Source organism: Mobula birostris, chromosome 7, assembly GCF_030028105.1.
Source record: "Mobula birostris isolate sMobBir1 chromosome 7, sMobBir1.hap1, whole genome shotgun sequence".
Lineage (NCBI taxonomy): Eukaryota > Metazoa > Chordata > Chondrichthyes > Myliobatiformes > Myliobatidae > Mobula > Mobula birostris.
Window position 1 is genome coordinate 84,491,217 of NC_092376.1, and position 19,541 is coordinate 84,510,757.

General features: G+C 41.0%; 1 protein-coding gene and 1 pseudogene across 1 annotated transcript in view; both read left to right on the forward strand.

Annotated features, from left to right (window-relative positions):
- cnmd (chondromodulin) overlaps window positions 1-19,541 on the forward strand; it is an 83,301-nt gene that overhangs the window by 52,327 nt on the left and 11,433 nt on the right. The window lies entirely within an intron of this gene.
- LOC140200627 (sin3 histone deacetylase corepressor complex component SDS3 pseudogene) lies at window positions 13,242-14,168 on the forward strand (annotated as a pseudogene).

A 19,541-nucleotide genomic window follows, 5' to 3' on the forward strand; every position in this document is an offset into this window, starting at 1 on the left:
CTTCTTTACAAAACAAGCAGAATGCATCCAACTCATTTGGGAGAGATATACTGTCCCCAGTGATGTCTTCTGACTCTGCTTCATAGCCTGTTATAGCTTGCAAGCCTCACCATACTTCGACTGGTGTTGTCTTTTGGCACTCCTGATTGTTTCGTAAATACATGTCAGGGTCACCTGACTTGAACACCTCAGACCAGGATTTCACTAAGGGGTAGATCTTCCAGTTTGATTTTCAGTTGGAGACCAATCAGATTGACCTCTTGGGTACACACTTATTGGTTAAGACTGAAACATAATTTGACACACTTATTTAGGTCAGTTGAACATGGACAAGTCTACCAAACCAAAATAGTTATATAGGAGCTCATCTTTTCCTTCAAACCAGTACCGTATGAATTTCATATTGCAGAACATCCAACTGCAAGCTTACTTTTTGTAGTCAATGTACAGTATTTGTGTAGCTGGTCCAGTTAGTCATCTTATCCATCACAGGATGTTCAAGATAAAGTGATTTTCATAAACACAAGATATTCTGCAGATGCAACACTCACAAGATGCTGGAGAAATTCAGCAGGTCATGCAGCATCTATAGAGAGGAGTACACAGTCGACGTTTCGAACCAAGGCCCTTCATCATGACTGATAAAAGGTCTTGGCCCAAAATGTCAACTGTTTATTCCTCTCCATAGATGCTTCCAGACCTGCTGAGTTCCAGCAGCATTTTGCAAGGAACTTTCATGCCAGAGATTTCAATATATAGGTATTCCTGGAATAATACAACATGAAAACAGGCCCTTTGGTCCAACTCAATGATACCAACCACGATGACTATCCAATTCAATCCCATTTACCTGTATATGGCTCAGTGTAAATCTGTAAATCTTTCCTATCTGTGTATCTGCCTGTGTCACCTCCTAAGCCAAATAGCTGTACTTATGTGTAAGACATGGTTCTCAGATTCCTCTTTAATATATCACTTCTAGTTTTGGACTCCCCTGTCCTTGGAAAAAGACTATGACTAGATGCTCTATATATACACTCATTATTTTATGTCCTTTATAAGATCACCCTTCAGCCTTCTGTGTTCCAGGGAAAAGATAATCTAGCCTCTCATTTCAATGCAAGCTCTTCATTCCAGAAAACATGCTGGTGAATCTCTTCTGCACTCTCTCTAGCTTAGTCGCGTCCTTTCTATGGTTGCTGTACGGCGCAGTGAAAAATAACTGTAAATTTGACAAGAAATGTTCTGAACTTACAAAGTATAATTTGAGAAAACCCTTGTGACCTTTTCCAAAAGAGTGGTTGCACTCAGTAATGGAACTGTCATCTAATCTACGAAATGCCATTATAAGTTAGCATCAAAAGTTTACAAATGAGGGAAAAAACAGACTCAAACCAGAGTGAAGAGTGACCAAGGACCAAAAAGAAGAAACAAAGTAACACCTTCCCTGATAAACTAAAGCATATCATTCGGAAATTCCCACAAGGCATTAAAAGAGTAAAAGAAGAGGAATAATTTGTAGGCGGTTCAACCATATAGATGGTTAAAGGTGGAAATAATGTAAATATTCCCTTTCCCTGCCCTCCTTCCCACAGAATCAGTATTGACTCAGGTGAATGTAGAACTAATAGAATATTGGAAGACAACCCCACTGAAGTGGAATTGAAGGGTGCAATTAGCTTTCCCTTGCTCAAATCAGGGCAAAAAGTAGTCAAGACTTAGATCAGCACAACCCAGAACGGTATTGAAAAGTGTATTAAAATAAGTAATGGCACAAGTAAAAGTTCTATATGTAACTCAGCAAGGTGTGATCTATGTGTAAATGACTACAAACTGTTATACTCTAATTTGATCTCCAATTTCCATACATTACAGTTTTAACTCTGTCCTTCAACATATATTTTCATTCAACTTTCACTGTACAACTGACCAATATTGTATGCAATTCCTTTTCATTAATTTTAAATATTCCTAAAGCTTTAACCCTGAATGTCTCCGGACAGATTTCTTCTTGCTGAATCCTTATATCCTAAGCTACACTTCATGACAATCTGAGTGGAAAATTTTCCCTTTCAACTTTACTATCTTCATTGTGTCTATGTGACCTAGAACCATGAATCGAGCAACAGGGTCACAGGGTCACTGGGTCACTGGGTCACAGGATCGCAGAGTCACAGGGTCACAGGGTCATGAAGTAACAGGGTCACAATGTCACAGAGTCACAGAGTCACAGAGTAATAGGGTCATTGAGTCACAGGGTTATTGAGTCACAAGGTCACATGATCAGGTCACAAGGATATGGGACCACAGGGTCACAGAGTCACAGAGGCATAGAGTTACAGGGCCAGAGAGTCACAGATTCACAGAGTCACGTGATCATGAATTCACCATGTCATGGAGGGTCACAGGGTCAAAGGGTCACAGAACCACAGGGTCATGGAGTCACAGGGTTACAGAATCACAGGATCATGGAGTCACCGGTTCTCAAGGTTACTGGTTCACAGAATCACAGAGCATTGAGTCACAGGAAATCGAAGTCACAGTATCAGAGTGTCACAGGGTCACATAGTCACAGGGTCTCAGGGTCACAGTCACAGAGTCATAGAGTCACGGGGTCACAAGGTTTCAGAGTCTCAGAGTCTCAGAGTCACAGTCACAGGGTCACAGAGTCAGAGTCACTGGGTCCCAAGTGTCACAGGGTCACGGGTCATGGAGTCACAGGGTCACAAGTTTGCAGGGTCACTGAGTCATAGTGTTCCAGGGTCACAGGGTCACAGTGTCAAGAGAAAACTTACCTTGGCATTGCCTTGTTTATATTACCTCTGGTGATATTACAAGGATCTAGAAGACAAATTTGTGTTTGTATGAACAAACACTTCAAGGCATCCTTCTAGATTACAGCCTGTTTGAAACATTCAGCATTGACACTAGGTTCCCCACAGGGTTTTTAAATGAAAGTTTTCAGCCAGTCTTAATTTACCACAAGTTATGTATTCTTTCTGGAGATTTTTTTGACTCCAGGGATTAATAGAGACATTATAGAAAATAATTAATTAAACTCTCCACGGGAGAACTGTTAAGATCAGGATTTCTCATCAGCCATCATTTGTCTGGGCTCCGATACATCTGCTCAATCTTGATCAATTGAGGAAGTGGGTACTTAAGGATCAAGAGCTGACACAAACTCGTGGTCTCCTGGTCAGCAGTGATGCCTGACTTTCTGTGTGCTTCTGAATGAATCCCAAGGCACTGGAAATGCACCACCTATGTTTTCTCTGCAAAATTCTCAGTTGTGAGGGACTGCCAAGAAAAGAGAAGGGTCCTTTCCATTAGAAAATATAGGCAAAGTTGACAAATGTAAAACATAAAATTTGAAATTAATAAACTTCTTTTGCAGGAATGATAAGCAATGTTAATGTCCTCTCTCAGACTAACAACCCTAGCATTAAGGACTGGGTGCACTCAGTTGGTGATGTCATTTCAAATTCCCACATTGTGCCTTCCCCTTTCCTCTTTCTCTTTACCCTCCTCCTACTACCATCCAGAAACCACTGTCTCACAATTCCACCCTTGCTCAGCTTCCCTACCTGGCGCAAACTGTCCAACCTTTTATAGTCTCCTCAGGCAACCAGTCACCTTGGACTCTTTTTTTCAATATTCCCCTCCTTTTTATACTAGCCATCCCACCTCTTGCTCTTCGTCCTGATGCAGTGCTTTGACCCAAAGGTCAACAGTCCATTTCCCCCTCATGGAAGCTGTTGGACCAGCTCATTTCCACCAGCAGATTGTTGTGACATCATGTGTACATCTGACACTGGTCACCCAAAGTAGACACCCAGTTCTGACCTGTGCCATAGGTCAGTGGTCCCCAACCACCAGGCCGCAAAGCATGTGCTACCAGGCCGCGAGGAAATGATATGAGTTAACTGCACCTTTCCTCATTCCCTGTCACGCCCACTGTTGAACTTGAATGCACACGAGGTCATTACCCACGAGGAGGCATCAGTCGGTCATTAACCTACAACTACTTGATGAGTAAAAAACAAATGTCGCTTGAGAGTTTCTTTGGAAGAGATGGTAGGGGATATAAAAGGCCTAACGATGATGATAACACAGAGACAGCTGAGGCCGAGACTGCAAAAAACTGAAAGCTTCCTTCAACATAAAATACGATGAGTCGTACATAAAATATGGCTTTATTGCGACCGGTGACTCGCACGCTCCAAGCCCCTTGTGTGTGATATGTGGAGACAAGCTGTCTAATGAGGCAATGATGCCCTCAAAGCTGCTTCGGAACCTTGAGACAAGCACCCTGCACTTAAGGACAAACCCGTTGAGCTTTTTGAGCGGAAAAAATGTGAGCAAGTGGGACAGAAGCAAGTGCTGAGAGTCACCACCTCCACAAATGCTGCTGCTCTGAGAGCGTCGTACTTAGTGGCTAGCCGTATTGCAAAGGCTAAGAAGCCTTTCACTGTTGGTGAAGAATTGATTTTGCCTGCTGCCAAGGACATGTGGCATGACCTGTTGGGAGAAGCTGCAGCGAACAAGATGGCACAGGTTTCTCTTTCAGCTACCACAGTTTCAAGGAGAATCGATGACATAGCGGAGGACATCGAAGCACAGCTGTTGGAACGGCTTAATGAGTCTGGTTTCACTACCCGAGTCAAAGAGGTTGCTCCTGAATGCCAGTCTATACACTGTGTCATACACAGGGAAATGCTGGCTAGCCGAAAAATGTCACCTGATCTTAACAGCGTGTTGAGTGACGTTCTTGAAGTTATCAATCACATCAAAGCAAAAGCCCTTAACTCACATCTGTTTGAGCAGCTTTGCGAGGAAATGGATGCAGAGCACAAACGCCTTCTCTTACACACTGAAGTCAGGTAACTGTCAAGGGGGAGAGCCCTGGCCAGGGTTTTTAGGTTAAGAGAGCAGCTACAGAGATTTCTTTCAGGAGAAAAGTCACCACTGGCAGCACACTTCAGTGACGAGGAGTGGATAGCAAAACTCGCTTATCTGTGTGACATCTTCAACCTGCTCAGTGAACTCAATTTGTCACTTCAGGGGAGAATGATAACTGTCTTCAAGTTGACAGATAAAGTGTCTGCTTTCACAGCCAAACTGGAACTGTGGACAGGGTCATATTTGACATGTTCCCAACATTAGCTGGGAATTTGGGAGAGACTGAGGCTCACAGCTGGTGCACGAACACCTATCTTCGCTGTCGACAGAATTCAAGCATTACTTCCCAACCGCAAATGACCCAAGACGTGCAAAGGAATGGGTCCGTGACCCATTTGTGAATGTCCCCAGTGAATCATCCATGTCAGCGCGGGAAGAAGATCAGCTCCTCGAGCTTGTAAATGACGGCCGGCTGAAAAGTACCTTTGACGTAACATCTCTGCCGGCATTCTGGATCAAAGTTAAGGCTGAATATCCTGAGATAGCCACAAAAGCACTGAAAACGTTGTTTCCATTTCCAACATCATATCACTGCGAGGCGAAGTTTTCTGCAATGAATGCAACAAAAACTAAATTGCAGAATAGACTAGACATAAGGAACCCCCTTATGACTTATAATTGACTTATCACTATATTCATGTGAGGAAAATATGTGCTGTGTGTTTAATATTAAATTTGTTAGATAAACCCTTAGAAACAAAAGTGAGTGTATTAGCCACTGATAAGTGACTTATAGTTGACTTATCACCTATATTCTGGTCGTGATTAACACACCACCTCTGTCGGCCGGTCCGCAAGAATATTGACAATATTAAACCGGTCTGCGGTGCAAAAATGGTTGAGGACCCCTGCCGTAGGAGAAGATCATCAGGGAACAGAGAAAAAGATTCAAGGAATTGCTATAAGTTTCCTTGAAGAAATGCAGCATCCCCAATGTCTACTTTGAAAATTGGGCCAAGGTGAACTTCCAGGATGATGTTGAGAACCTCAAGGCAATCGATTGAGAGCACAAAGAAATCCTGTGTAGATAATGGAAGGACCATACAGCCAAACAAACTGCCTGGCCACCAAATGGCCCGTCTGTTGAAGAGTCACAAAACTGAGTCATTTTCAATCCTAAGGGACTGCTAAGAAAGGAGAAAGCTTCCTTCTAATAGGAACTATTTAGAATAAATAGGCTCAGTTGGAAAATGTAGATTTAAATGATTAAACCTCTTTGCTGTCCATCTCTCAAAAGAGGCTGTTGAGTGATATGCAACTATAATGCATCTGCAGCACATCCTACCACAGGGACTTCCTTCCAGACCAAGCGCTAGTAACTAAAACGGGCCGGGAACTTTTCATGTGGTAAGAAATATTAAATTACAATGCAGAGAAACAAGCTGTGGAGTAAAAAGAGGCTCAGAAATCTACTCTTTAAACATTCTGCTGAGGAACAAGGATTGATTTTAACACAATCAGATCATACAGATCATTGCCAAGATCAATTGCAAAGGATATCTGTTGTGCTCACATTTACACTTGCAAAAACATTAAAAAACCTGTCCATTCTTTAAACTCGGACAATATCAGTAAACTGATAATTAAAATCATGCATTTCAAAGGCTATTTCAGCAGCCATAACCATCAAAATGCTACTGGGTCTACCAACCTCTGAAGCAAAATATATTAAAGAAATAGATTTTGTAATTGTACCCGGCCTATTGTGCAAATAATAGCACTGAGACTGTTATCAGCATCTTATGAGCATGCTCACAAATAACTTTATTCTATTATGAGAATTGTTAGCTTTATAGTGTCCATCTTACTGCATTAGAGATAGTTTAAGTACCAACAAATAGAGCAGTAGCACAGTGGGTTTAGGTTAGCACAGAATCAATTGATCTCTGTGGATTTACAGCTTACAGCTCCGTAGAAGTTTCCATACATTCAGCATGCCACCTAAAACATTGGAGAGTATCAGAACTGATTTCATCAAGTTTTTTTTTTGTAATTTATTTTTTATTGAAGTTCATCATCAAACATTTCCATAAGGTGTATTTCAGATATAATCATATTTGCCACATAATATTTATCTGAGGTATACACTTATAGAAAAGAGAGGAAAGAAAGAACAAGCAAAAGGAGAAAATTATGTACAAGTAGGGAGTGGTTTTTTTACAACATATTCATTGATTTGTGAGAATAAAATCAGGCCTATGAGATGTTATGTAGTTAAACCATTTTTCCCAGTATGAATCAAATTGTTCCAACTTATGATTAACAGATGCTGTTATCTTCTCAATTTTGTAAATGTCCACTGTAATTTCTAGCCATGCATTTAAAGTTGGGCTCTCCTGTGATAACATTTCCTGGTAAGAGACTTTTTAGCAGCCACCAGCAGTATATTCATTATATATTTATCTCTTTTCAACCATTCTTGAGCTACATACCCAAAATATATGGTCTTATTTTCTAAGGGTATTTCACATTTAAAAATGTCTTGTAGGGCATTATGTATCCCACTCCAATAGTCTTTGAGAACGGGGCAATCCCAGAAACTATGATAATGGTTTGCATTTTGATTTCTACAATTTCTCCAACAAACAGAGAGGTTACTATCATAATGGGATTTCTGAGAGGGTGTAATAAAATATCTTATCAAGTTTTTCCATCCAAACTCCCTCCATTTCTGTGAACTTGTACACTTCCATTGATACCTCCATATTATTGTCCGTTCTTCCTCAGATATAATTATCCCTCCTTCCTTCTCCCATTTTGTTTTAATGTATGAAGTCAAATGTGTTTTAAGATTTAACAAACCCTTCTGCGCGCTTGAAATTATTTTACTACTATTATCTGTTGGTGCGTGGCCAAGTAGTTAAGGCGTTTGTCTATGATCTGAAGGTCACTAGTTTGAGCCTTGGTTGAGACAGCTTGTTGTGTCTTGAACAAGGCACTTAACCACACATTGCTCTGCAATGACACCGGTGCCAAGCTGTATTGTCCCTAGTGCCCTTCCCTTGGACAACATCGGTGGCGTGGAGAGGGGAGACTTGCAGCATGGGCAACTGCTGGTCTTCCATACAACCTTGCCCAGGCCTGCACACTGGAAACCTTCCAAGGCGCAAATCCTTGGTCACATGAGACTAACAGATGCCTATATCTGAATTATATGCTTTTCTAAATAGCTCTATCAAACATGTACTTGCTTTGGTTACGTTTTTAACCATCCTATGAACATACTGTCGCATCTGTAGATACCGATAAAAGTCTTGTTTTTCTAATAAGTGTTTCTCTTTAAGCATTTCAAAACTGAACAGTGTTCCTTCTTTCATTATATTGCAAAGAACTGTTATTCCTTTAGCTGTCCAGTCCTTAAATCTAGCATCCAGCATATTCGGCATAAAATCCGAGTCATGTGCACACCATTTAAGAATTGCAATATCTTCCTCTAGTTTATATTCTTTTATAATAGTTTTCCATATCTTAAGAGTCCATTTCACCCATGGATTATCAATAGTATTTATGTTCCTTTGTAGGTTGTTATCAGCCAAAATTGCCTGTATGGGGATGGGAAGTCTCCCCTCCTCAATGTTTTTCCAATGAGTGTTATGTGATGGGTTGCACCAAATTATCACAGCTCTCAACTGTGCTGCAAAATAATAATCTCTAAGAGAAGGTAGGCCCCATTCCCCCCTTTTCCTTGGCTAATTGCAAAGTTTTGAGATGAACTCTAGGCCTTTTAGCTTGCCCTATATAGATAACATTTTGTTCCATTCATTGAATTGATTCTGATTAATCTCTGTTGGTAGGTTCTGAAAGGGATATAACAGTCCGGGCAGTATATTCATTTTAATAGATTCAATCCTTGAATTGAGACTAAAAAAAGGAATTAGGTTCCATCTTGTTATATCTTCCTCAATCTTTTATATTTTGGCTGATAATTGCATTCTGATAATTTTGACAAATCTTTTGGCATAATAATGCCCAAATATTTGAAAGACTCTGTTTGCCATGCCCAGGGATATCTACTTTCAATTACTCTTGGTGGGCTATAGTTATATGAAGTAACACACATCAAAGTTGCTGGTAAACGCAGCAGGCCAGGCAGCATCTATTGGAAGAGCTTCAGTCGACGTTTCAGGCCAAGACCCTTCGGAAGGGTCTCGGCCTGAAACGTCGACTGAAACTCTTCCAATAGATGCTGCCTGGCCTGCTGCGTTTACCAGCAACTTTGATGTCTGTTGCTTGAATTTCCAGCATCTGCAGAATTCCTGTTGTTACGTTATATGAAGTAATTGGGTTTTATCTATGTTGATCTTGTATCCTGATAATTGACCATATTGTTCAAAGGAAAAGGCTACAGAACTTGATGGAAATAGACCAGTGCATTACAAGCGAAGCCTTCCCCACCATTGAGTACATTTACGTGGCGGGCTGCCTCAAGAAAGCAGCGCCAGCCATCAAAAATGCCCACCCCAAACAACAGAAAATCTGCAGATGTTGGAAAACGAAGCGAAGCACACAAAATGCTGGAGGAACTGAGCAGGCCAGGCAGCCTAGTTCAGTCTTTGTCCTATAGAAGGTTCTTGGCCCGAGACATCGACTGTTTCCTCTTTTCCATAGAAGCTGCCTGGCCTGCTGAGTTCCTCCAGTATCTCATGTGCATTGCAAAACTCCCCACCATCCAGACCATGCTCTCCTCTCACTGCTACCATCATGCAGGACTTATATACCACGCTAACAGGTTCAGCAACAGTTACTTTCTGCCTGTTTACACCACTGGCCTTTAGGGCAGCAATGAAGGGCCTCCATCTCTGGTGGTGTTCAGGTTTTCCTTCATTATGTCAGTAGCTTTCTCTCAGTTTCCACTAGTGTCAGTCATGCAAGTCGCAGGTGGAGACTCAGGAGCACCATTGTACTCAGATGTAGAAGGATTCTTCATTGCTCTGTCAGCAAAAGTTTTATTTTACCTGTAAGCATTGTTGGCCCTGAGCTGAACCCCTGAACCTGGAGATCCAGTGGACCACTCTAGCCTCTACCCTTTGACCTGTTTGGCGTGGGTGACCCTATCAAGAGGCAAAGCATAAAGCCCTGACGCCAGCCTGCATAGCTCTCCGGATCATTAAGACACGCAAGCCTTCAAACCCAATGACAAGGTTGTGGCCCTCTAGGAGGTCAGGAACAATTATGACCCTACACACATCAGGCTCCTGAACTTGCATGGATAACTTCACTCACCACAACTCTGAACTGAATCTATGACCTACAGACTCACATTCAAAAACCTTGCTACAACCCGTAATCTCAGTGTTATGTTTTTTTCACAGTTTGTTTTCTTTTGTCATTAGAGTTTGTAAGTCTGTCTATTTATGTATCATTTTTCATAAAAGTCTACTGTATTTCTGTTTTCTTCAAAATGCCCACAAGAGGAAGAATCTTATGGTAGTATATGGAAACATATAGTTTCCACACATGGTAAATGGTAATGTATATGTACCTTGATGATCAATTTACCTTGATCTTAGAGCTTTGCACTGTTCAAGTCCAAGGATTGCAATCCTTTCTTCACCTTTTAGAATGGGCCCCAGCTTACAAAGTCAACTCATTCCTAGTTTATTTGGAAAAGGTGTCAGACAAATAGAGTGTAATGCAGAAGACTTATAATAATGCAGTGAAAATTATCCTGCAATAATCATTCTTAGCAGGATGTTCATAAAATATTTTAGAATTACACACAAAAGAATACAATGGATTCTGGTTAACTGGGACACATCAGGACCAATACATTTGGTCCAATTAGCCCTATTTCCAACTATCATGGAAATAATTAAAAAAGTAGAAAAAAGACAGAGTACTAATTAACTGAGTAATAAATTATGCATTTAAATGAATACAGAACAAATTGGAACACTAACAGTACTACTATACTACAGTACTATAAAACTGTAGTTGTAAGTTGGAGGACGTGGATACTATAGAGAGAGTGCATGGGATATTGTCTGTATTGGAGAGCATGCCTTATGAGTATAGTTTGAGTGAACTTGGCCTTTTCTCCTTGGAGCAACAGAGGATGAGAGGTGACCTGACAGAGGTGTATGAGATGATGGGAGACATTGATCATGTGGCTAGTCAGAGGCTTTTTCCCAGGGCTGAAATGGCTAACATGAGGAGGCGCAGTTTTAAGGTGCTTGGAAGTGGGTCAAGGGAGATGACAGAGGTAAGTTTTTTACACAGTGAGTCGTAGGTTTGTGGAATGCACTGCCAGCAAATGTAGTAGAGGCAGATACAATAGGGTCTTTTAAGATCCTCTTAGATAGGTGTACCGTATAGCCTACAGTATAATAAGGGACTACTTTATGTTTTAGTAACACGTTGTTGAATGAGCTATTAGGCGTGTATTGATCTGTACATGTGTGCCGAGTTCGGTTTCTGCCAGTAAAGAAGCATGAACCTTAGCTCCCGTCTCCAGCATTTTTATTAATAGCATTGCTGTGTAACCAGGCCCCATAAACAACAAATTGGCGATGAGGTTAATGAACCTACATTGTATCGGAACGCCATGTTTTAATTCATACCGACACTTGGAATAAGAGTGCAAAGAATGGGCCAAGGAGCGGGAGAAGGTGGCAGAGCGAGGCCGCGAGTCTGAAAGGAAGCGGGAGTACAGCCGGGGTCGGGGACGTTGGGAGACCAAGAGACACAGTCGGAGCCGCAGCACGTCCAGGTGAGACCACAGCTGGTGCTGACCCCCAGGGGCTGAGGGTCTGCCTGCCCCAGAAAGGAGCGACACACACACGTCGAGATGGAGTTTGCATGTGGCACTAGCAAAAAGGACACATGAGTCAAAAAAAGAAAACAAGGGGAAAACGGGGCTAAACATAACAAAGATGGCCATGATTGGAAGCATTACAGCATTTTATAGTGGCATTGAAGACTGGGCAACTTACATTGAGAGAGTGGAGTCATATTGTGAGGCTAATCGTGTTAAAGATGAAAAGAAAGCTAGCGTCTTACTCAGTATTATGGGAGCAAAAACATATGGCCTGCTATGGAGCATGTTAACCCCTGAAGAGCCAGCTGACAAAACATTCAAGCAAATAGTAGACTCTCTCCAACAGCATTTAGTAGTCGTAGTCATAGTCATAGTCATATTTTATTGATCCCGGGGGAAATTGGTTTTTGTTACAATTGCACTATAAATAATTAAATAGTAATAAAACCATAAATAGTTAAATAGTAATATGTAAATTATGCCAGGAAATAAGTCCAGGACCAGCCTATTAGCTCAGCATGTCTGAGCCTCCAAGGGAGGAGTTCTAAAGTTTAATTTAAAACCCAAACCACTGGTCATTGCTGAAAGATTTAAATTTCACAATTGGAATCAGAGCAAAAATGAAAGCATTTCTGAATATTGTGCTAATTTGCGCAAATTATCAGAACATTGCCAATTTGGAGCTGGTCTATTGGACACATTGAGGGACAAGTTAGCATGCACTGTGAAACCACACAGAAGAAGCTCCTGGGTGAAAAAGTCCTTACATTAGAGAAGGCACTGAACATTGCAATATCAATGGAAATAGCAACACGGGGTGCTTCAGAGACACAACAAAAATCTCTGGAATAAGCTATGAATAAAATGTCACTGAACAGAAATGAAGGAAAGAAATATTACCATTGTGGGAACATGTCACATGACCCTGATGACTGTTGGTTTAAAGGCAAAGAATGCAGAAACTGTGGCATACAGGGCCACATTGGCAGAGTATACAAAGCTAGTAAACAGCAGAAAAAGGACAAAATAACAGAGAAACAAGAAACCCCAGAAAGGAAAACACAACAATGTAACCAAAATGGAAGAAAGCAGTTCTGATGAAAACGACTCAGATGAAAGTGAATTGTCTTGTCTGCAACTTCACAGTGTGAAAGAGACAGATGATCGAAGAGTAATAAGGATCACTCTATAAGTGGCAGGCGTGAGACTGAAAATGGAGTTGGACAGAGGCTCAGCTTTAATAGTGATCTCTGCACGTGACTACAAATGACTGTTTTCTCACATACCACTGAAACAAACTAAACTACCGCTAAAGACTTACACAGGACAGAAAGTGCGTCCCAAAGGGAAAATTAAAGTGACAGTGACCTACAGAGACAAAACACAGCAGCTGAACCTCTATGTACTGAAAAATGGAGGACCACTGTTGCTGGGATGTGAATGGCTCAGGAAAATCCAGTTGGATTGGCACACCATCAAGGCACTAAATGTGTCAACAAAGGAGGGCAGCTTGGTGGGGAAGATGTCTGCAGCTCTCCTCTCACACATTGTCGACTATTACAACAACAAGGAGGAGCTAGACAGTGTCAACGATGAGGACGGACGCAGTATCCGTGGCCTTGACTCAGATGAAGATACAGAGGATACAAGGGAGACAGATATTGCCAATAAGTAGGATGATGAAGACTACCTGGAAATAAAAGAGCAGATATACCAGGAAAAATTGACATCTCTCAAAAGGCAGTTACAGGATGTCACCTTGCAGGAGCAGCAGAAAAGGATGAAGAAACTAGATCAACAATACAAGGAAAGAATATAAAATGCAGAGCTTTTTCTGCAACTGGAGACAGAACAATTGGAAAGGAATTATATCAAAGAGAAGAAAGCAGCAGTGAAGGAATTTGAAGATAAAAAGATTGAGTTAGAAGGAAAGAAAAAGATGATTGAGAATGGGAGGTTAACAATGGAACTCACAGGAGATTCTATGAGGGTAAAGCCAATAATGACTAGGAAACTAAGGAGGAGACCGAATGACCCTGTTCCAATTACAGACAAAAGACGAAAACTTGCACCTGTGCAGTTAAATTACTTGTTAACAGATAAACAGATAATGGTAGATCTGCGAACTCTCAACAAGCTTAAATCTCCGAAAAGACCAGCATCTCCGTCTTCTCCTGAGCATCTTCCCAGCACTCCTGCTGAATCACCGGCACAAAGGTATGAAGCACGAATAGAAGATGGAAAGTTATATTACAATAAGAGATGGTATCATAAAGGTCAGCCTATTTATTTGGAATCTAAAGAGAATACGAAAATTGGCTTTGTAATTAGTTCAGTTGGAACAAATGAGATATGGGTAAGGAGGACAAGTGATAGCACAAAGATGTGTATATATCTAGGACAGCTGCACAGAGCAGTCTTCATTATACAGAGGCGATCTGCTGCCTAGAACTCTAAGCAAGTTGGAGGCGCACATCTTCTTAACTCCCTGTGCTCAGAGGTCAAGTTTTCATGATTTTTATATGGAAATCTGTATTAAAACAAACAAGTTTATTAACAGACGTTACCCGGAGAAGCAGAGAAGGCACCCACCCCCCCACAGAGACTTGAGTTATAAATGGGTCTTAGACCAAAAGTAAAAAAAAGGCTTGTTATAATTTGATATTATTACGTTAATTTGTTATAATTTGATATTATTAAGTTGCTAAGTAAACAAATGGTAGGCACTTGTATGTTAAGGGTAAACATATTTGTTTAGCATAGTACCCCAGTAAAAAAAACATTTGATACACTATTAAAATAAAAGGGGAGGAATGTACCATATAGCCTACAGTATGATAAGGGACTACTTTATGTTTTAGTAACACGTCGTTGAATGCGCTATTAGGCACGTATTGATCTGTACATGTGTGCCGAGTTCGGTTTCTGCCAGTAAAGAACCATGAACCTTAGCTCCTGTCTCCAGTGTTTTTACTAATAGCATTGTTGTGTAACCAGGCCACATACACAACAATAGGTACATGGAGCTTAGAAAAATAGAGGGCTCTGTGGTAGGGAAATTCTAGGCAGTTTCTAACATGGTCGGCACAACATTGTGGGCCAAATGGCCTGTAATCTGCTGTAGATTTCTATGTTTCTATCAGTGACAAAAATCATTGCTTTTTGAACACAAACGCACGCAATTGGCACTATTTAAAAAAGTGTTTAGTCCAAGCATGGTGTACTGTTTAATGGCCAAACAAGTGCACACAACTGACACTAGTTAGAAACTTAGACAACAATCTCCTGCCCCAGTTAGGCAGCACAGTCCGAAATAAACAAAGGGAATTCTGGCTATTTTTTTGATTAGTTTTTGTTTTTAATTATTGTTATCCTCTGTATCCTTCTTTAAAAATCTGCTGTGTTAATAGTGATAAATATAATTCTACAAGTATTAGTATTATCTGATTGAATTGTAAAGATTGTACTTCAATGGAATTCTGAATTGTCTTTATTTGATGATGTATGAAGGGTTGGTAATTGTACACACCCCCTGATGCATTGAGATTAACCGTCAGTATGGATGTGCCTTTCTGTGGTAATGGACAATGAATATGAAAAATAATTGTGTAGCATTGTAGTAGACATTTTGTATAGGGACTGTAATGTTACACACTAACTTAGGACGATGAATATGCAATATATACTTGCATATTTTTACATGTGTTATGATACATTGTGACTATAATAACAACTCAGATCCCCTAGAGGATGTTTTTGATTGTTGTCTGCCAAGTTGTCATGAGAATGGAAAGAAAATTGACAGAGGACTGGGCCTTGCAGAATATTTTAAATGTGCCTCTCAGGGGAGGATTCCTTTGCTCTAACTGTAATGAACTGTAAACCTACTGTATTTATAAAGGTTTAATTATTTTATTACCCAAAGCCTATTCCAGAAAACATCCACAGTTTCAATCAATGAATAATTGCTAATTTTGGCTTTTTTGGAATTGGTTGCCACTAGACCTCATTCTATCAACCCAATAAAGAAAATATCGACTTGAAATTAGGATGTGACAGAAAAAGGGGCTTAAATATGAAGAGATTTTAAAGAGCAACTATTATATTATCTCAATGCTGTCTATCATTCAGAACTCAAATGTGCCATGCACTATAAATGATCCACTCATGAATAATTGAATCTGACAGTTCCCGCATTAGACAGTGCATATCAAGAGCTGATAAGGATGACAATAAAACTATCATTGATTGAAATAATGTACATTTGCTATTAAATTGACAAAATAAAATTACAGTTATGAAAATGCTGAATAGTTATATAATCTCTGCATGCATTACTCATCTCCATTTAAATCTCCAGCTATAGTTTATTTGTTACTTAACTTGCCTCAAGATGTTTTTAGTGTTTTGACCTGTTTATAATTTCATAACATTCAATATTCAATTTGGTATTTGATAATCTTGTCTGAGTTGGTAGAAAAGCTTGAACAGAATTTAAACAATAACGTACTGTAATTCAATTCATTGATATTTGTGTTATCTGGGAAGAAAGCTAATATATATTTCTACTTGTGTTTGACTCAGATGATATTACTGTATGGAAATGTAAAGTTCAAATAATGAAAAGAATTGTTTGCAGTATTTGTTAAGTTTGTATCATCTTGATTGAATTTTGTGGAAGTAGACCATGAACCACGATGATGAAACATCATCATCTTTGTATTCCCAAGCCAAGGTGAGATTTTGATTCTGAAGCAAGAGTTTATACAATCTTAGATCACAGAAAAAGCAAGGATTATTTTCTATCCTTTCTCATTCCTGTGATCTGGGCAACGTCTTCAAGACTAGCACTTAATGCATAGTCCTGATTGATTTGAGAAATTGGCCTCAAAGGCTTTTCTTTAACTCTGTAGTGTGTTTTTTTTTAAATGGTTTAATACAAGTGAATAACCAGTCAAAGGACATTCAACGGTCTATTAAATTGGTATGAAAATGGGACCTACAAAATCAGACAGGGTTTTCACAAAAATCTGATAGCTGTAAAGTCACTTTTACTGGGAGCAAACCTTTATCTTCAGATTCTTGAAACCGAATTCAAACTCTTAAGGTGCTGTGGAATTATGACTTAAGGAAATGCCAGACGGAATTTCACTCTGACAAAGGTGATAGGATGCATAGAGGCAAGTTCAACAGGACAGAACTTTCACTCTGTGATCTGTTGTTGAACAGAGAGATCTAGAAGTACAAGTACATATTTCCCTGGAAGTGGCAGCACAGTTAGACAGGGTGGTGAAGAAGGCAAATGCCATGTTTGTCTTCATCGGCCAAGACTTGAGTATAAGAGTTGAGATGTCAAGTTACAGTTGTAAAAAATGTTGATTAGTCTTCACTTGGAGTGTTGTGGTCACAGCATTACAAGAAAAATATGATTAAGCTAAAGAGGGTGCAGAGAAGATTCACAATGATGTCACTGGGCTATACCTCTTCCCACCTTGACACTTGTAAAAATGCCATCCCCTTCTCTTAGTTCCTCCGTCTCTGCCATATCTGCTCTCAGGATGAGGCTTTTCATTCCAGAATTAATGATATGTCCTCCTTCTTCAAAGAAAGCGACTTTCCTTCCTCCACCATCAACGCTGCCCTCACCTACATCTCTTCAACTTCGCACAATCTGCTCTCACACCATCCTCCCACCACACCAGCAGGAATAGTATTCCTCTTGTCCTCACCTACTACCCCACCAGCCTCCACGTCTGGCACATAATTCTCCATAACTTCTGCCATCTCCAACAGGATCCCACCACCTAACACATAATTCCCTCACCTCCACGTTCTGTTTTCTGCAAGGTTGGCTCCCTACGTGACTCTTTTGTCCAATAGTTCCTCTCCACTGATCTCCCTCCTGGCACTTATCCTTGCAAGTGGAACTAGTGCCACACCTGCCCCTACACCTCCTCCCTCACTACCATTCAGGGCCCCAAAAAGTCCTTCCAGGTGAGGCAACGCTTCACCTGTCAGTCTGTTGGGGTCATCTACAGTATCCGAGCTCCTGATGTGGCCTCTTGTATGTTGGTGACACCCGATGTAGATTTGGAGGCCGCTTCGCCGAGCACCTGCGCTCCATCTGCCAGAAAAAGCAGAGTCTCCCAGTGGCCATCTCTTTCAATTCTACTTCCCATACCCATTCTGACATGTCAGTGCATGCCTCCTCTACTGCTGCGATAAGGCCACACTCAGGTTGGAGGAGTAGCACCTTACACCACATCTAGGTACCCTCCAGCCTGATGGCATGAACATCAATTTCTCCAACTTCCACTAATTGCCTCATTTCACCATTACCATTCCCATTTCCCTCTCTCATCTTACATCCTCACTTGGGAATCACCTCCCTCTGGTGCTCCACCTCCTTCCCTTTCTTCTGTGGTCTTCTATCCTCTCCTATCAGATTTCCCCTTCTCCACCCCTTTATCTCTTTCACCAGTCAACTTCCGAGTGTTACACTTCACCCCTACCCCCCTCCCGGTTTCACCTACCACCAACCATCTTGTACATCTTCCTTCCTTCCCCCCACCTTCTCGCTCTTACCTCATCATTTTTTTTCTAATCCTGATGAAGGGTCTCGGCCCAAAACGGCGACTGTTTACTCTTTTACTCAGACGCTGCCTGGCCTGCTGAGTTCCTTGCGTGTGTCATAATGATGTTGCCTGGATTGGAGGGCTTGGATAATGGGGAGATATAGGTAGGCTGGTTCAGTTTTTCCTGGAGAAAAGGAGGCTGAGATGATAGAGATACATTATATAAAGTTGTGACACAAATAGCTAGAGATAGAAGTCAGAGTTTGTTTCCCATGGTAAGGGTATTGAAATAGTTTTAAGGTGAGAAGAAAAAAAATTACTGGGGACCCAAGGGGTAAGTTTTCCATACAAAGAGTTTTTATCTGGAATGAGCTGCCAGAGAGGTGATGGAGGCAGGAACAGTAATGACATTTAGGAAGCACTTGGACAAATACTTTGAATGAGAAAGGCACAGAAGGGTATGGAATGAATGCAAGCAAGTGAGATTTGCATAGATAGGCATGATCATTGGCACAGACAAGGTGAGCCAAAAGGCCATTTCTATGCCGTTTAACTCAATGATTCTGTGGTAAGTTAATTAGTTTAAACCAGTGCATGCCAACTCCATAGTCTATTACATAGAAACATAGAAACATAGAAAATAGGTGCAGGAGTAGGCCATTCGCCCCTTCGAGCCTGCACCGCCATTTATTATGATCATGGCTGATCATCCAACTCAGAACCCTGCACCAGCCTTCCCTCCGTACCCCCTGATCCCCGTAGCCACAAGGGCAATATCTAACTCCCTCTTACATACAGCCAATGAACTGGCCTCAACTGTTTCCTGTGGCAGAGAATTCCACAGATTCACCACTCTCTGTGTGAAGAAGTTTTTCCTAATCTCGGTCCTAAAAGGCTTCCCCTTTATCCTCAAACTGTGACCCCTCGTTCTGGACTTCCCCAACATCGGGAGCAATCTTCCTGCATCTAGCCTGTCCAATCCCTTTAGGATTTTATACGTTTCAATCAGATCCCCCCTCAATCTTCTAAATTTCAATGAGTACAAGCCTAGTTCATCCAGTCTTTCTTCATATGAAAGTCTTGCCATCCCAGGAATCAATCTGGTGAACCTTCTTCGTACTCCCTCTATGGCAAGGATGTCTTTCCTCAGATTAGGGGACCAAAACTGCACACAATACTCCAGGTGTGGTCTCACCAAGGCCGTGTACAACTGCAGTAGTACCTCCCTGCTCCTGTACTCGAATCCT